Source organism: Acanthopagrus latus, chromosome 22 (genome assembly GCF_904848185.1).
Source record: "Acanthopagrus latus isolate v.2019 chromosome 22, fAcaLat1.1, whole genome shotgun sequence".
NCBI classification, from domain to species: Eukaryota; Metazoa; Chordata; class Actinopteri; order Spariformes; family Sparidae; genus Acanthopagrus; species Acanthopagrus latus.
Window position 1 is genome coordinate 10302239 of NC_051060.1, and position 5760 is coordinate 10307998.

General features: G+C 36.4%; 1 long non-coding RNA gene across 1 annotated transcript; it reads right to left on the bottom strand.

The window, feature by feature from the left end:
* Nucleotides 1-1923: 1923 nt before the first annotated feature.
* LOC119012361 lies at nucleotides 1924-3201 on the bottom strand. Its single transcript, XR_005072452.1, has 4 exons — nucleotides 3060-3201; nucleotides 2799-2926; nucleotides 2495-2510; nucleotides 1924-2185 (listed from the first exon to the last, which is right to left on the bottom strand). It is a non-coding gene; the product is annotated as an uncharacterized LOC119012361 (long non-coding RNA).
* Between the last annotated feature and the right edge of the window lie 2559 nt (nucleotides 3202-5760).

The following is a 5760-nucleotide window of genomic DNA, read 5'->3' on the forward strand; positions in this document are numbered from 1 at the left end:
TCAAATAAACATCAGTATGTTAATATCACATTTGAAACTCTTTGCATTTAGAACATCAATGATGCTCTCTTTACTTAGTTTTAGGTTTATTATCTGAGATACCAGGACTTAATACAGATTTTAGTTAAACACAGAACTAAATGAAGTTGTATGTAGTAAGTTAGTACAGTCAAGTGTGTTTTGTTGATCTCAGAGTAAAGTAGCCTGCTGTTTGTGTAAATCAGAGGTCAATCTGTTAACATCAACTCAGTTTGCATGAACACTTGTGACTTACCTCCAGTTGTTCCTGTGTTTCCACTGCCAGTGATGGGACCATACGACTGGGCTTCAGCCATGACGACGACCAGCGTCAACACCAGAAAGATCATAACAGCCTTCATCCTGAGGAACAAATCACAGTGGTCACATCCAGAATCATTCGCTGCCTTCATTCACCAGTGTCAAAGCTCATTACATCTCATCTAAAACACTTTGCATTCATTAAAGTAACATCAGGATTAAAATGACTTCTCACCTTTCCACAGCTTATTTGTCAGAATCAAAAAAATAATTGGTGTGACAGACAGCAAAGTGAGCACTGTGAGATCTAGAGGTGATGTGGACGTCTCTGCTGAGCAGTCGTGAGTTACCCGTCTCTTTATAAGGATGGAGATGGAATAATCGCATCCAGTCATTCTGTATTTCTCAATGTGTTTTGCAATGCCGAGTCCTGAACATGGATGATAAGATGTTGATCTAATCTCACTTTGTAATGACGTGACATTTCACTCTTCTCATATTTTTTTTTAAATAAATGTTTTAATGATGACAGATGAAAACAAAAAGATATCACAAAATGCAATTCTTTTAATGAACAATATCACAAATTTCCATTGATAAGTTGTTGAAAACACTTAAACAATTATGCTGAAGGTATTAATTCACATTTCATTTACATTTTGGGACATTTTTAAATTTTTTTCAATTACATTATCAACACATAGACTTATCGATTTCATGTATACTTATGTTGTTAACATAAAATAAATACCTCCTGGAAAGAAAATGTTCATGTTTTGTGTTTGAACCTCTCGTGTTTGTAATGTCAATGCTTGATGTTTCCTAAGAAAGGAAGTGATTTATCAGTTTTATCAGCAGAAGAAGAACAAACAAGGTAATTCAGAAGTCAGAGGTAAAAAGGTCAACTTCCTCTTCGTGAAGTTAAAAAAAATACAGTGCATAAGTTTATTGTTAAGTTTTGTAACAACGCAGTACATTCTGAAATTAAACTTAAACTGGAGACCATCTTGTCATAGCAGGCCTGTAAACATGATCACAGTTTGACCCATGACTACTCAGTAGTGATTATTACATTGTCACAGGAGTACACAATACTGTCATAACCCGTCTCTTAGGCCAGGAAAAATACTGGATGCACACAACAAATTACTGAGAATTGAACAGTAGCACACAGTAACTTGTCAACTACAGCCTAATATCACACAGTTAGACAGGGGCCGTCACAGCACTCGTGGATTGGAACACGTCTTTGAGCTCTGCCTTCATTTTGTTCTCACCTGCATACCTGAGAAGTTTCATGACTGCATCTAACACAGCTGTGATGATATTATGATGGCAAAGCCTGCACACAGATAGACAGAGGGACATTTTATCATTAAGATAATGATAAAAATACATTCTTACTATTAAAGCTCCTCCTACTTTTGATGGTTACAGCTACTCAATTGTAGCTATTATTTCATTTCTTTTTACTTCACATTATAATAACTTGAATGTCATTGGACTGTTTTGATGTTGGTACCAACATACTTACTCTACTAAATAAACATTTACCTCTGACTTGATGAAAACAATGCTCTTGACCATCATCCCCAAAAAATTACAGACACATGTTCACTTAAATAACACCACAACACAGAGACGGTCTTTTGGAATGCAGCTTTATTCAGCAGGATAGTTTTCACTATCAAGCAGTTTTACTTTTTTCAACATCACTTGGAGCTGTGACTAAAATCACTACATCTCAAGAGCTTCATGTTTACTCATCCAATTATTTGTTGCTTTGCAAAGCACAAAGATATAGCTCAAACTATATCTTCAAAATCAAGAACAGACTCAGTCTTCATAGTTTCGCCTCAGTCTATCTTCAGCCACTTCATCTTGGGATTTTCCAAATCTGATAAACCTAGTTAGAGAAGGAACAAAAGAAAGGAATCAGTTAACATATCAACAGAGGTCCATCAACAGAATCTTAATTAACAAATATTGCAATAAGAAATTCACTGATTCCAGATTCCAGTTGACTTGGTTCTTTATCCTCTATCATATCATTGTGAATTTAAATGGGTTGGACAAAATAAGGTACTTGAAGACATGAACTTCGGGTCTGGTTAATACTGATGCTTGCTATGTGTGATCTGTGGTATTCACAACGTCTTTTCATTCATTTATTCATCTGTTCGAAATCAAGAAAAAAATATTCAGTAAAACTTACGGTGCAACTTGAGGATCTACAGGGACAAAAAGATGGAAATTAGTTAAATAAACATCAGTATATTATTATCACATTTTAATATCTTTGCATGTAGAACATTAATGATGCTCTCTTTACTTAGTTTTAGGGTTATCTGAGATACCAGGACCGAATAAAGATTTTAGAACTAAATCAAGTTGTATGTAGTAAATTAGTACAGTCAAGTGTGATTTGTTGGTCTCAGACTAAAGTAGCCTGCTGTTTGTGTAAATCGGAGGTCAATCTGTTAACATCATCTGAGTTTGTATGAACACTTGTGACTTACAGCATGAGGGGCACGGTTGATTAGGTGGAAGTTGACGAGGTGGAGGATGACTCTCCATGCGGCCGACTCCGGGTTCAGCCATGATGATGACCAGCGTCAACACCAGAAAGATCATAACAGCCTTCATCCTGAGGAACAAATCACAGTGGTCACATCCAGAATCATTCACTGCCTTCATTCACCAGTGTCAAAGCTCATCATATCTCATCTAAAAGACTTTGCATTTATTAAAGTAACATCAGGATTAAAATGACTTCTCACCTCTCCGCAGCTTGTTTGTCAGAACCAAAACAAAACTGTTGTCACAGACAGCAAAGTGAGCACTGTGAGATCTAGAAGTGATGTGGACGTCTCTGCTGAGCAGTCGTGAGTTACCCGTCTCTTTATAAGGATGGAGATGGAATAATCGTATCCAGTCATTCTGTATTTCTCAATGTGTTTTGCAACGTTGAGTTCTGCACATGATCAAATGTTGATCTAATCTCACTGCGTCATGACGGACATTTCACTGTCCTCACGGTAACACAAAGTTACACAGCACTACTTATCATTCCCCGGCTCTGTGGCCTCACAAGATGTGACCATTAGAATTTCTGTCCTATAACTGTTTACATGAATAAAAAGACAATGCGTGATATTTTTGCTCAGAGGACAAGTCATTTATCTGTTATATCAGCAAAATATCATCACATAAACAGGCTCAAAACAGAGACAGACTTTTTTAATGCACCTTTTTATTCAGCAGTAACGTTTTCAACATCAAGCAATTTTATATTTTTCTAAATCAGTGGGAGCTGTTCCCGAGATCACAACACACGTCTCAAGGTCCTAATTCTTACCAAGCCAATCATTTCTTGCTTTGCAAATCACAAAGATATAGCTGAATCAGTATTTTCATCAAGAATACTGTTGACTCAAACAAACTGTCATAACAATGAGACCGATTGTTGTCCACTGTAGGAAACAAAACATTAGATTTAAAAAGAGTAGTCAAATCATTACAGAGTTAAAATACAGCTTGATGCTTTAGTTACAGTTTTTCTCAATTGTTTACACACAAATACTTGTAATTGAGACACAATGACCACAACATGTAACTTATGCACCAACCCCCTGAACCAGTTCTGCTAAACTACAAACTCAATTACTGCTTTAAACTCCAATTGCATTTCTAAAACACACTTTTTTCAAAACACTACAGACATTTCTCTACATTTGGCACAATTCTCATGAAGAAAATCTCTTGTTTTCGCAAAGAACACACTGTCATTGAAAATTCTAAAGTTAATTGCCCAACTATGCACACTGACTCATCATGTGAGCAAACACCTGTCACACAGTTTTACAATTAGCAATCAGAGCTTTAGCATAAATGGGCAACAGGTGAGCTCTTCTTTTTTTTTTATTTATTTATTTTTTTTACTGTAACTGTATACAGTAAATTCTTCACATGGTGGTTTGTGTGTGTCATTTGAAAACAAAATACCATTTTAAGAAGAAATAACATTGTTTTGAATGTAAAGTTTCATTTTGCAGGAGAATTGAGGGGTTTTGCCCTTTGTGTGTGTAGAGTTCTGAGAGTGTGAGGCATGCTTTCAGAAAATGTGTGTAAACAATCGAGAAAAAACACAAAAGTCACAGTGACACTGACTAACAGCCAGACAACAGCAGCCTGACACACAACACAAAAACACAGGACTGCACAACTTTGAAGCCACTGCATGTGTTTTACAGTTTTTTTCAATTGCTTAAGCACGTTTTCGAATAGAGGGCCCGGTTTTTCAAAACACTACACACAATTAGCACAACCATACACACAATTAGCAGAACACCTCACATCCTTTGCAAAATGAAACACTCTTGTAAAAACTATACACTACTTTATAAAAATGGTATTTTGTTACCATATGAAAACACACGTTTCATATGACTTAATTCTGTAATTTCTTAGTTACACACTGCTGCGCTTAACCTAAAACACTTTTAGCAATTCTACTCCTCAGTTATTTGAGTAACGTAAGTGAAGTACACAGAGAAAGTGCAAATATACAATACTAAAAATTCATCAAATACAACACAAGACCAATGCTGAAGAGTGAAGATGAAAACATAATTTATTTATCTAAATCAGTCAAAATGTCAACAAAACTTGTCCATGCTACAACAGTACTGTGCATAACAACAAAAAATAAATAAATAAATAACACACCCAATCAAAAAAACAAAAAACAAAAAATATTAAAAAAAAAAAAATATGTGTGCTAAGATTTGGCTGAACTCTCAGTCCAGCCTCCCTCGGCGTCAGTCCATGGTTCACCACATGGTCAACTAATGTTGCTCGAATTTCATTTGATAAATTTGGTCCTCTCCTTCTTAGGGCATGTATTCCTGCTTCCGGTCTTCCTCTTCCTCTTCCTCTGCCTCGTCCTCTTCCTCTTCCTCTGCCTCCACCTCGGCCTTGACCTCTGGCATGGCCTCTGCCTTCACCTCCTTCTCCTTCTCTTTGAATTCCTCCTCTCATTCTTACTCTTCCTCGTCTTACTCGTTCCATTGTGGTAGAAGACAGGGGAACTCACCTGCTGCCTTTTTGTAGTGCTTGAACCTGATTGGTGTGTCTACAATTAAGCAATCATGTGTTGGTGCATCTGAGTGTTGTATTTAACCAATTAGATAATGAGTGTGGTCATTTGAAAGTCAGTGCTTTGGAATTTGCAAGGAAGTGACATCATGATATGCATCTGTGTCTAATGTATACAAGTGTGTTTAGTATTTTGCAATTTACTGTGTGCAGTCATTTGCAAAAAGTGTGAAGCTGACATTGTGCTTATAGTTGTGCTAATCTGGTCCGGAGTTTTGCTCCTTGAGTGTAAGGTTTTCATAACTGTGTACGACTTTTGATTTTAGTGTTTATGCAATCCAAAAAAACTGTAATGTTGCTTCATTGGACCTCCTTTATAACTAG